Source organism: Saccopteryx leptura, chromosome 11 (genome assembly GCF_036850995.1).
Source record: "Saccopteryx leptura isolate mSacLep1 chromosome 11, mSacLep1_pri_phased_curated, whole genome shotgun sequence".
In the NCBI taxonomy this organism is placed as follows: domain Eukaryota; kingdom Metazoa; phylum Chordata; class Mammalia; order Chiroptera; family Emballonuridae; genus Saccopteryx; species Saccopteryx leptura.
Genome location: NC_089513.1, coordinates 39,831,967 through 39,846,160, shown reverse-complemented (window position 1 = coordinate 39,846,160; position 14,194 = coordinate 39,831,967).

The following is a 14,194-nucleotide window of genomic DNA, read 5'->3' as shown; positions in this document are numbered from 1 at the left end:
TATGTTCTTTCTGTGTATGTGAAGAGCCTTGAACCCGTGTATGGCCTTCTAGAACCCCCAAATGTGCTGGAGCTTTTCAAAACCCTCTATAGACATCATATGCCTCAAAATTTTCTTTTAAATTATTTAGTCAGTCTCTTGTTAGCCCCAACTGGTATTATTGCCTCAGGAAACTGTGATGTTAAACAATTGCCACTGATTGTTTTTGACAAATGCCTTGAGGGATGGGGCTGTTCATGAGTTCTGAGTCAAATAAAATAAAGATAAAATCTGAGAATAAAGCTTTTCTGGGGAGCTGTGAAACAGATCAAATAGTGACAATTCTCTGGGAATAGAGTTATTTTGGAGGAGTTTGAAATCTGTTTTACCTTCTATAATGGCTGCTAGGCTGCTGATATGAATATTTTGGTTTTGAAGCTGTTGATTTTAAGGTTACTATAGAATTGTGGAGATGGGGAAAAGGATTTAGACAAGTTAAAATACCACAAAGCTCATTGTTGATACCAAGGTTCATTTTTGTGTGTTTTCTAAACAAATAGTCCTTGAATTTTGCAAATCTATGGTTAATTACCAGAGTTCTAAAAAAGTTGATTCTGAAAATTTTTTTATTTGCATTCTTGTTGCTTTTATGGATAAATGGATTTTAAGAAATCTATACGGCATTATTCTGGTAGTCTTCCTCCAGGAACAACTTTTTAAATGGTGTAGTTTCTCTGATGTGATGCTATAAGACCTATGCTATAGTTCTGCTCTTGGAATATTCCTGAAGCTCTATATGGCCCTTTATCTACCATAAAAACATCAAATAGAGAGTAATGGCGGGGTAGGAAGCGATACCGATAAATCTCCCCCAAAACTCAACAAGATCTTCAACCAGAAACAGAAAAACCTATACTTGGAGCCTCCAGATGGTTCGCAATACACCCGAAGGTATGGTCGAGTGAAAAATTGGCTAAATATATAACCAAACCCTGAAGGAAAAAGGGAGTAAGAAATGCTCCGCCTTCCTCACTAACCTAAACAGGGCGGTTTTCTCTGGTAACTGTGAATATAGAAATTGAGGCAGGCAAAGGGGGTGAATAGATCCAGGCCGTGGCACAAACGGCTGAACCAGGCTGTGGCACGGAGATCCAAGCCGAGGAAAAACTGATCCTGTGGCAACCCGGGCAATACAAGCTAACACTCGCGCCAAACCCAAACAAAGAAAGAAAAGCGGGGCAGCCATTTTACCCGACCTCTTGGTCGGTTCACAAGCAGTTAGTGGGCGAGAGATTTCTTCCTAAGCCCCAGGAGTGGGTGCCTGGGTTACCCCACAGAGAGGCAGAGTCAGAGGCCTTTCTGTGGCCCAAAAGCAGAATCTCTGGGCAGCCCCAGCACCCTGGGAAAGCTGCGCACGGGAGGGAGCAAGAACTAATTCCAACAGTGGAAATTTTCCGTGCTGGTGCGGGTTTCACTCAGAGGGAAACTCGGCCGGCCTCATATCCTGGTCTGCGCGCGCAGATAGGGAGTGAGAGATTCCTCCGAGTGCCTCGGCAGTGCACGCCCGTGTTATTGCACAGAGGAGCAGAGTCAGGGGCCTTTGTGTGGGCCAAAGCGGAATCTCCGGCCACCCCAGCGCCTTGCAAAAGCCGCGCACGGGGACGGAGCGAGAGCCAATTCCAACGCTGCAACTTTTCCATGCGGTTGGGGGTTTCACTCAGAGCGTGATACTGCTGGCCGGATATCCTGGTCTGCGTGGGCAGATATTGAGCGAGAGTTTCCTCCAAGCACCCCGGAAGTGGGCGCCCACCTGTGTTACCGGAGAGAGTGGCAGAGCCAGAGGTCTTTGAGTGGGCGGAAACCCCGCCTGATTATGCTAGCAGCTCTGACTGACTGAGCCTTACCCAGAGCCCTGTGCTGAGTGGAAATAGAGTGGGGAGTTGCCAGCTCTTTGAGCCTCTTACTCTCCAGGCAGAGGCAGCAGCAACCCCATAGCTGGATTATCAGGCTACTAATTGAGGAAGGAAAGACTAGGAGAAAGGCTCCAGGAACACGGACTCTCTCACTGTCGGAGCCTATAAATGCTAATGAGCCTTGACTGCCAACGAGACTAAAGCACAATACATGACATTGCCATAGAGACTTATCAACTGCAAACCTCTACCTGAGCGTGCCAAAGGGGCAGAACCCGGGGTACAGAGTCACCGACCAGGAAGAGGGAGAGAAAAGAAAAAGCAAGAAGATAACCTCTCAAAATCAAGAATAATCTGCAGACTTTATAACCTATCCCATTTTATTATATTTGTTCATTTGTTTCTCTTATCTTCATTCTTGATATTTTTTTTCCTCCTCCAATTTGGCCGATTAACTCTCTGCCGGTCTTACTCTCTCCTCTCCTTGGACTACACTACCCATAAGTGTTACATCTCCCATTATCTTTTCTCTCCTCTTCCTTTCTCTCTATGAGAGTTGCACTCCAAAACCCTTAACTCTCTCTCTCTCTCTCTCTCTCTCTCTCTCTCCTCTTTTTTCTTTTTTCTTCTTTTAGTGGTTCCCTCTTTTTTTTCTCTCTCTCTCTTTCTTTTCTCCCTCTATATTAGTTTCTTCCTTTCTCCTTTACATCTCCTCTCATTCAAACCTCAATAACAAACAAATTATCTTATCTGGGACTCAAACTTATGTTTGTGGCATTTTGGGGGGTTTTTACTTCACCTTTTTAACTCACTAGCAGTGCTCCCATCCCTGGCTCTCCATTTTATCTAGTTCTTGTTCCACTAAATACAATAGTAATTTTTTAATTTGTCCCCCCATTTTTCTGTTTTCCTCTTATTCCTCTCATCATAACTCTTAGACAACCAACACCTAAAATCAAATAATTTTATTCTTGACCCAAATTTTTTCCTTATTTGCTTTTTGTGGGTCCATACCCCCTTCTTTTTTCTTTTTCTTTTTTCTTTCTTTTTTTTTTTTTTTTGCCCTTTTATTACTTTTTCCCAATTCAGGCCCTCCATTACAGGCATTGTTTGTTATAATTCACAGTTAACCACAAGATTTTCTCAAGAAAGAGGGGAGAGGAGAGGAGAGGAAAAAAGGAGGGGGGGAATAATTTCCTTTTTTAAAAAATTTTATTTTATTTTATTTTTCTTTATTTCATTATTAATTTTTATTTTTTAAAAAAACAACTCTTTTCGATTTTTTATTTTTTTAACTTTTTATTCTTTATTAAATCTCATTAATACTATCAACAAAACCACCCTCAGATGCCATTAAGGAAGAGAAAATCGAATATCATGGACACAAAAGAAAGAGAGGTAACACAGCTAGATGAGGAAAAATCTATGGAGAAAAAATTTAATATATTGGAAACCTTGGAGCTAAATGACAGAGAATTCAAGATAGAAATCCTAAAAATCCTCCGAGATATACAAGAAAACACAGAAAGGCAATTTAGGGAGCTCAGAAAACAACTCAATGAACACAAAGAATATATGTCCAAGGAAATTGAAACTATAAAAACAAATCAAACAGAGATGAAAAACTCAATTCACGAGCTGAAAAACGAAGTAACAAGCTTAGCTAATAGAACAGGTCAGATAGAAGAGAGGATTAGTGAAATAGAAGACAAGCAACTTGAGGCACAACAGAGAGAAGAAGAAAGAGACTCAAAAATTTAAAAAAATGAGATAGCCCTACAAGAATTATCTGACTCCATCAAAAAGAATAACATAAGAATAATAGGTATATCAGAGGGAGAAGAGAGAGAAAATGGAATGGAGAACATACTCAAACAAATAATAGATGAGAACTTCCCAAGCCTGTGGAAAGAACTAAAGCCTCAAGTTCAAGAAGCAAACAGAACTCCGAGTTTTCTTAACCCCAACAAACCTACTCCAAGGCATATCATAATGAAATTGACACAAACCAACAGCAAAGAAAAAATTCTCAAGACAGCCAGGGAAAAGAAGAATACAACATATAAAGGAAGGCCCATTAGATTATCATCAGATTTCTCAGCAGAAACTCTACAAGCTAGAAGAGAGTGGACCCCAATATTTAAAGTCCTGAAAGAGAGGAACTTTCAGCCATGAATACTATACCCATCAAAGCTATCCTTCAAATATGAAGGAGAAATAAAAACATTTACAAATACAGAAAAGATGAGGGAATTTATCATCAGAAAACCCCCACTCCAGGAATTACTAAAGGGGGTTCTCCAATCAGATACAAAGAACAAAAAAAAAAACAGAGCCACAAGTAAAAGCTCCAAGAAGAACACAATAAAACCAAATTTAAACTGTGACAACAACAAAAAGAAAGAGGGGGAGAAGATGGAGATTAACAGTAGCAAAGGACGATGGAGTGCAAAAGTACTCACAAAATAGTTCGCTACAATGAACAGGGTAGGGACCCTTTTCATTACTCAAAGGTAACCACCATTGAAAAAACCACCACAGACGCACATGAGATAAAAGAGATAGCAACAGAGGAAAGATGTATGGAATATAACCAAATAAAAACAGAAGATAGAAAAACGAAAGAGAAGGATCAAACAAGACACAAAACTAACAGAAAGCAAGACATAAAATGGCAATAGGGAACCCACAAGTGTCAATAATTACACTAAATGTATACGGATTAAACTCACCAATAAAAAGGCACAGAGTAGCAGAATGGATTAAAAAAGAAAATCCAACTGTATGCTGCCTACAGGAAACTCATCTAAGTAACAAGGATAAAAACAAATTCAAAGTGAAAGGCTGGAAAACAATACTCCAAGCAAATACCATCTAAAAAAAAGCAGGTGTAGCAATACTCATATCAGATAATGCTGACTACAAGACAGGAAAAGTACTCAGAGACAAAAATGGCCATTTCATAATGGCTAAGGGGACACTGAATCAAGAAGACATAACAATTCTTAATATATATGCGCCAAACCAAGGAGCACCAAAATATATAAGACAGCTACTTATTGATCTTAAAACAAAAACTGACAAAAATACAATCATACTTGGAGACCTCAATACACCGCTGACGGCTCTAGATCGGTCATCCAAACAGAGAATCAACAGAGACATAGTGGCCTTAAAAAAAACACTAGAGCACCTGGATATGATAGACATCTACAGGACATTTCATCCCAAAGTGACTGAGTATACATTTTTCTCCACTGTACATGGATCATTCTCAAGAATTGACCATATGTTGGGCCACAAAAACAACATCAGCAAATTCAGAAAAATCGAAGTTGTACCAAGCATATTTTCTAATCATAAAGCCTTGAAACTACAATTCAACTGCAAAAAAGAGGAAAAAAATCCCACAAAAATGTGGAAACTAAACAACATACTTTTAAAAAATGAACGGGTCAAAGAAAAAATAAGTGCAGAGATCAAAAGATATATACAGACTAATGAAAATGACAATACGACATATCAGAATCTATGGGATGCAGCAAAAGCAGTGATAAGAGGGAAGTTCATATCACTTCAGGCATATATGAACAAACAAGAGAGAGCCCAAGTGAACCACTTAACTTCCCACCTTAAGGAACTAGAAAAAGAAGAACAAAGAAAACCCAAAACCAGCTGAAGAAAGGAGATAATAAAAATCAGAGCAGAAATAAATGAATTAGAGAACAGAAAAACTATAGAAAAAATTAATAGAACAAGGAGCTGGTTCTTTGAAAAGATCAACAAAATTGACAAACCCTTGGCAAGACTTACCAAGGAAAAAAGAGAAAGAACTCATATAAACAAAATCCAAAATGAAAGAGGAGAAATCACCACGGACACCGTAGATATACAAAGAATTATTGTAGAATACTATGAAAAACTTTATGCCACTAAATTCAACAACCTAGAAGAAATGGATAAATTCCTAGAACAATACAACCTTCCTAGACTGAGTCAAGAAGAAGCAGAAAGCCTAAACAGATCTATTAGTAGAGAAGAAATAGAAAAAAACATTAAAAACCTCCCCAAAATGTTGCTCTGTTACAACCGGAGCCATTCTAGCAACTGGGGTGGAGGCCATGGGGCCATCCTTAGAGTCCAGGGTGGATTTGCTCCAGTGGAGCCTTGGCTGCGGGCGGGAGGAGAGGGACCAAGAGGAAGGAGAGGGGGAGGAGTGGAGAGGTAGATGGGCGCTTCTCCTGTGTGCTCTGGCCGGGAATCGAACCCGGGAATCCTGCACACCAGGCCAATGACTCCGACGGGTCTACCATATCATGCTTTTTACTTAAAAAAAAAAAATTACATTTCTTTTGAATGCTGATGTACAGGAGACACGAAATCTTTTTCGCCTACAAACTACTACCTTCTTTATTAGATCTAGCTAATAACACTGTTCTATCTTTTTTCCAAATAGCTCCAGATATATGGAAAAGATTTATATAGGCGGAAGGGGATCCTCAAACCCCTCAGCGAGATCTTCTGAGAATGGCTTTTAAGATACCTAGAGGCAGAAAAAGCCCAATAGAGATCAGGGGAACTACCAGCTTTTAGGATACACCCTTAAAGGCTCCAACACCCCAAAGGGTCTCATAGGATGCCATCTGGGTCCTGCTTCAATAGTGGAAAGGAAGGTCATTGAACTAAAGCCTGCCAGGCTTACACGCCTCAGCTGTGAGGAAACAGGGACACTGGAAGGTGGGCTTCCCCCTCGCTCCTCTAAGGGAGGGTTCAGTGTCTTCCAGCCCTGCTCCAGCCATCTATGACTTAACCTTGCCCAGAAAGCTGGGGTTTGCCACTGAAGGCTGAAGGGGCCCAGGGCCGTCGGCCCCATGTACGACACTGTGGACGAGCCTAGGGTATTTCTTCCAAGAAGCAGGTAAACTGATCTCATTCGCACAAGGGCTACTTAACTATGTTTTGCCTGAATAGTCAGGTTTTTTATTCTTCCCTCAAAGATCTCTGTTGTGGGTGTTGATAGTCCTATTTTCTGCTGCTTTGCTTAATATATAGTGTTTCCTTTATCCCTCCTACCTCAATGCCCCACTCATATTTCAGGCTGAGACCTACTCTTAATTTAGAGCTCTCTTTCCTCCTTTTGCCAACTTGTATTATGAATTTACCTTTGCCACCCAGCTTAGTGTATCCCAAGGTTCTCTTTACCAGGCCACAGTCACAGAGCTCCAGGGATAAGCAACCTGGTCTCAACTCTCCAGGCAGAGGAGAACAGAAGCTCCATATCCATGCATGCTGCAAATGGCTTTTTCCAGTCTTCCTGAATCATTACCAGCTAGAAGCAGCAGTCTTTGGGACTTGGACATGAGCTGCAAAGTATAGAATGGTGACAACAATTCCAGTGCCATGCGGACTTTTCCTGTGGGGAACTTTCCTGGACTCCTGCTCCCTGTGACAGCTCCTAACAGACGGAACTGTGGTTGGGTTGCATTTTTCAGGGATTTGGCATGGTGATGGGGCCAACTTGGACTTGGGGAACATGTTAAGGACACTACTCATTCATGGATTCTTGCTGTATTGGCCAAGAGTTTGCTTAAAGGCTGTTAATCACTGTAAAAAAAAATAGAGGACTGGATGAAGAAGATGGGGCACATATACACCATGGTATATTATTCAGCTAGGAGAAATGATGACATCGGATCACTTATAGCGGAATGGTGGAGTCTTGGTAGCATTGTGCGGGGTGAAATAAGCGAATCAGAAAAAAACAGGAACTGCAGGATTCCATACATTGGTGGGACATAAAAGCGAGACTAAGAGGCATGAACAGGAGTGTGGTGGCTATGGGGGGTGGGGGAAGGGAAGGAAGGAGAGGGGGAGGGGGAGGGGTACAGAGAGAACTGGATGGAGGGTGGCGGAGGACGATCTCTCTTTGGGTGATGGGTATGCAACAGAACTAAATGACAAGATAACCTGGAAATGTTTTCTTTGAATGTATGTACCCTGATTTATTGATGTCACCCCATTAAAATAAAAATTATTTATAAAAAAAAAAAAAAAAAAAAAAACCTCCCCAAAAATAAAAGTCCAGTCCCTGACGGCTATACCAGCGAATTTTATCAAATCAAAGAAGACTTCGTTCCTATTCTACTCAAAGTCTTCCAAAAAATTGAAGAAAAAGCAATACTTCCAAACACATTTTATGAGGCCAACATAACCCTCATACCAAAACCAGGCAAGGATGGCACAAAAAAAGAAAACTACAGACCAATATCTCTAATGAATACAGATGCTAAAATACTAAACAAAATACTAGCAAATCGAATACAACAACATATTAAAAAAATAATACATCACGATCAAGTGGGATTCATCCTAGAATCTCAAGGATGGTTCAACATTCGTAAAATGGTTAATGTAATACACCATATCAACAAAACAAAGAACAAAAACCACATGATCTTATCAATAGACGCAGAAAAGGCTTTCGATAAAATACAACACAATTTTATGTTTAAGACTCTCAACAAAATGGGTATAGAAGGAAAATATCTCAACATGATAAAGGCCATATATGATAAACCATCAGCTAACATCATATTAAATGGCACTAAACTGAAGGCTTTCCCCCTTAAATCAGGAACAAGACAGGGTTGTCCACTCTCTCCACTCTTATTTAATGTGGTACTAGAGGTTCTAGCCAGAGCAATCAGACAAGACAAAGAAATAAAAGGCATCCATATCGGAAAAGAAGAAGTAAAGGTATCACTTTTTGCAGATGATATGATACTATACATCAAAAACCCCAAAGAATCCACAAAAAGACTACTGGAAACAATAAGCCAATACAGTAAGGTCGCAGGATACAAAATTAACATACAGAAGTCAATAGCCTTTCTATATGCCAACAATGAAACAACTGAGAAGGAACTCAAAAGAATAATCCCCTTCACGATTGCAACAAAAAAAATAAAATACTTAGGAATAAACATAACAAAGAATGTAAAGGACTTATATAATGAAAACTATAAACCATTGTTAAGGGAAATCGAAAAAGATATAATGAGATGGAAGAATATACCTTGTTCTTGGCTAGGAAGAATAAATATAATCAAGATGGCTATATTACCCAAAGCAATATACAAATTTAATGCAATTCCCATCAAACTTCCAATGACATTTTTTAAAGAAATAGAGCAAAAAATCATCAGATTTATATGAAACTATAAAAAACCCCGAATAGCCAAAGCAATCCTAAAGAAAAAGAATGAAGCTGGGAGCATTACAATACTTGACTTCAAACTCTATTATAGGGCCACGACAATCAAAACAGCATGGTATTGGCAGAAAAATAGACACTCAGACCAATGGAACAGAATAGAAAGTCCAGAAATAAAACCACATATATATAGTCAAATAATTTTTGATAAAGGGGCCAACAACACACAATGGAGAAAAGAAAGCCTCTTCAGTAAATGGTGCTGGGAAAACTGGAAAGCCACATGCAGCAGAATGAAACTGGACTACATTTTGTCCCCCTGTACAAAAATTAACTCAAAATGGATCAAAGATCTAAACATAAGACCTGAAACAATTAAGTACACAGAAGAAGACATAGGTACTCAACTCATGGACCTGGGTTTTAAAGAGCATTTTATGAATTTGACTCCAATGGCAAGAGAAGTGAAGGCAAAAATTAATGAATGGGACTACATCAGACTAAGAAGTTTTTGCTCAGCAAGAGAAACTGATAACAAAATAAACAGAAAGCCAACTAAATGGGAAATGATATTTTCAAACAACAGCTCAGATAAGGGCCTAATATCCAAAATATACAAAGAACTCATAAAACTCAACAACAAACAAACAAACAATCCAATAAAAAAATGGGAAGAGGATATGAACAGACACTTCTCCCAGGAAGAAATACAAATGGCCAACAGATATATAAAAAGATGCTCATCTTCTTTAGCTATTAGAGAAATGCAAATCAAAACTGCAATGAGATACCACCTCACACCTGTTCGATTAGCTATTATTAGCAAGACAGGTAATAGCAAATGTTGGAGAGGCTGTGGAGAAAAAGGAACCCTCATACACTGTTGGTGGGAATGTAAAGTAGTACAACCATTATGGAAGAAAGTATGGTGGTTCCTCAAAAAACTGCAAATAGAACTACCTTATGACCCAGCAATCCCTCTACTGGGTATATACCCCCAAAACTCAGAAACATTGATACGTAAAGACATATGCAGCCCCATGTTCATTGCAGCATTGTTCACAGTGGCCAGGACATGGAAACAACCAAAAAGCCCGTCAATAGATGACTGGATAAAGAAGATGTGGCACATATACACCATGGAATACTACTCAGCCATAAGAAATGATGACATCGGAACATTTACAGCAAAATGGTGGGATCTTGATAACATGATACGAAGCAAAATAAGTAAATCCGAAAAAACCAGGAACTGCATTATTCCATACGTAGGTGGGACATAAAAGTGAAACTAAGAGACATTGATAAGAGTGTGGTGGTTACGGGGGGGAGGGGGGAATGGGAGAGGGAAAGGGGGAGGGGGAGGGGCACAAAGAAAACAAGATAGAAGGTGACAGAGGACAATCTGACTTTGGGTGATGGGTATGCAACATAATTGAACGACAAGATAACCTGGACTTGTTATCTTTGAATATATGTATCCTGATTTATTGATGTCAACCCATTAAAAAAATAAAATTATTAAAAAAACAAAACAAAACAAAAAAAACATCAAATAGCTTGAAGTCTATTGGATTATATGGCCCATGGGGCAGTATTGACAATAATACTACAGCCTTTCTTCCTTTAGCTGTATTCATATATAACAGCCTTAATATTACCTGATAAATGGGCTCAAACAATATTCACAAGTATTAAATATATTTCCTTCAAAACTCAAAGAAACCTTCAAGTATTGTACTTCTTTACTAATGGTAAGAAATGATAGATGCAATAACTTGTATACCACTTTGAAGGACATATCCTAGAGTGCCCCAGACTGTTAGATCCTTTTTTGATGTATAAAGCTCCTTAATCTTCATAGGGTTTATTTCTCATCCTCTGAAGCACATACTTCTCTTCAATTACCCAGAGTACTTACCACCTCTTTTTTGTTGGACTTGTTATACATGATATCATCAATATAGTGAACCAGTGTTATATTGCTTAAAAGTGCCAGGTAGTCCATGCCTTTTAAATTATATTGTGACAAATAGGAGTAGAGATAAAGATCCCTGAAGCATAACTATGATAGTGTGCAGCTGTTAATTCCACGTGAATGCAAGATAATTTTGAGCCTCCTTTTCCTGAAAAAAACAAACAAAACAATTTGCTATGAGCCCTGAGCAACCCTTTATAACAAAATGGAAGGCCCTGAGTGATCTTTATTTGCGGTATTTCTCAGAGTTGTGTTTCAGAGATGAGGTAACATGATTTTCTTTCACTTATTATAATAATGATAACTTTCCCAAGCTCATTATTGCTCTTCTGCAACACAACTTATTGCAAGTGCAGGGAATCATGATGGGCTCTTCTTTTACTTGACTGTGGGGGGACTGAAGAAAGCCAACATGTAGTTCTGGTTACTGCTTTTGTAATACAGATCTTTGTCTCTGAGCCAGGAATCTTGTGTCTTCTTCCAACATTGCAAGTGTTGAAACACAACCTAACTTGTTACTTATAACTAGGGTAAAATCCTAAACTCTTCAGTTTTTGGCAATGAGAATGGGTTGCTGATAGATGTATGGATCTATGGAATGGAGAGAATGAAGGCCCATGTGGGCTGGGTTAGGACATATGAGACAATTCCATAAGATCTGTTAGTAAATAATCTTTCCTCGGTGTTGGGGTAGGGGTAAGGGTGTCTCATTGTTTTACCTATCAATGAATGTTTAGAGGTTGAATGATGAGAGGTAAGATTGAAACTAGCCATTTGAATCATGCCTTGGTTCATTTTCTTCCAAATAAAAGGAGAAAAGAATATATAATGACAATGTGGCAGCAAGCCTAGAACCTCAAGGAAAAGACAGTGTTGCTGTTGAGTTAAGGGTTCCTCAAACTGGAACAAATGGTGTCAACCAGTATGGGTGGTTAACAAACCCTGACAAAAATTCAGATATTACTTTCCTTTCTAAGAAGACTCTTTAAGGCTTTGTGTTCAATCAAAACTAATGTCTTCTTGTCCTGTTATTATAAAAAATAAAAAGGACTAATCAGTTCTGGGACTCTTTAAAGATTGAAGACAGTATATGCTTTTCTACACATTTCTTGCGGTTAAATAAAAATGATGTGTTCATGGGATTAGCTAACTGGCCCTAGCATCACCTTAGTGTTTCATGATGAATGGCAGCACCCTTTCAGAGAGAGACTGAGCTCCCATTTTGCTGCCTAAAGCAGAGCTATTGCTTCAGCAGGGTCCTTAACACACACAATTTCCCCTAAACTTCTGGGCTTGGTTCATTGATGAGTCAGTGAACCCAACACTTGATGGAGTCCTTTGGGGCTGCTGCAGCTGTTAGCCTCAGTCTGGGCTGTGAAGAACTGGAAACAGGAGTGGTGATTCTACTCAGTGGAAGAACTCAGTGTTATTCTCACAGCTCTGGCCAATATTCTTGAAAGCCTTACTGACTTTTGTGTTGTTGCTATTGTTCATGCCATTTCTTTAGTCACTTGAAAGGCCATAGCTAGGTAGACTGAAGACACTACTTTGGGACCACAAACTGTAAACAAATCATGGTTGCTGCTTTGGCCACTCTGTCATTTGCATAGATGCCTATTGATAAGTATCTAGTCTCTGACTAAACCCAAGCTGCTGATTATGTCTGATCATATTGCTGCCTCACCACATAAATCAGTCATCACACTGGCCATGGCCATGCATCAAGCTCAGGCTCTGGGCATCTGTGTCTGATACAGAAGCTACTTCTGCATGCTACATTTGTGGCTTCTGCTAGTATGTGAGTCATTTGTCTCATGATGAAGGAGGCCACTTTGCATAATTTATTGACTCTTTCAATTCCTGGAAGATTATAGACATTGGACTTTTGATCTCCTTCACTCCCTTGGGGGTACTAATGATGCTACAGTGCTTCTGACAGATTTTTAGGTTCAGTTTGTATCATTTGGGCCTTTAAAACTAATCTGTTTCATGTTTCTTGCTTTCTGGTTCTTCTACAATATGACAATAATGTTTCTTTTGTCACAAAAGCTACCTAGCAAAGGGAGAATGTTCAACATAGTCAGTAAACATTCCATGATTCCTACTATCTAAAGATTTTAAATATTGTTGAATATTGGAAAGACTTCTGACTCTTTCATCCTCACCTCCTCCAGGTCCACCACCTCAGGAGGAGTATGAATGAATCCATCCCCATCAAAGAATCAGCTCATCTTGGCTACCCCTTGGGTAATGATTAGGAAAACAAATTCTAGATGTGAATGGAGTATTATTGGAAAAAAGTAGAGCTATAATTACCAAAATTGCATACACTTCTTATGTGTAGGTTTAGGAAGAGCAAGAGTCCCTGGCACCACGGAGGGAACAACTAAGACCCTGAGAAGTATGGAGGACAGAAACTGATGACTTCTTTGTCCTGTACATGCAGCATTGCTGCCCAAGTCAAGCTGCAGCTGCACCCAACAATCTGATCTGAGTCTGAATTTATTGTCTCTGTTTACATACTCTAAAAACAAAAACAGGTGATTATAGCAGATCTTGACCTATTCTGCTGAGCCTGATGCCATCAGTGGCAGCTCCAAAACATGAAGATACACAAACACAACTTTGTTTCAGTCTAATCAGTCATGTGATCCTCTTGATGCCTGAGTGGCTTTGGGTTTTGCCATGTTTAGACATCAGGGTTGCAGATACCCAGTGATACTGCACCTGTAGCTTAACAGAACTGGCATCATGGTGATCCAAATCAAGTTTAACAACAAATTCTGAACCAGAGTGACTGAATAATATCTCTGCAGGTCATACACTTTATGTGGGGAAAATGGGCCATAAAAAGACTTTCCATTGGTGTTTGGGGTGCTTTGTGACTCATTATTTTGTCTTCTGTAATTATTGGAAGTCTTGCAATAGCCTTTATATTACATTATGTTGATTAAAATAGTTGTACAAGTCCATCCAGATTAAAGAATCAATGTCACTATAAGAAGTGCATGAGAGATGAAATACATATTGATGCTAACATCTTTTGAATATACAATCTGTTGCATTTTATAATGATGGAATTTTACTTTTACATCCACTAAAATAGGCTTC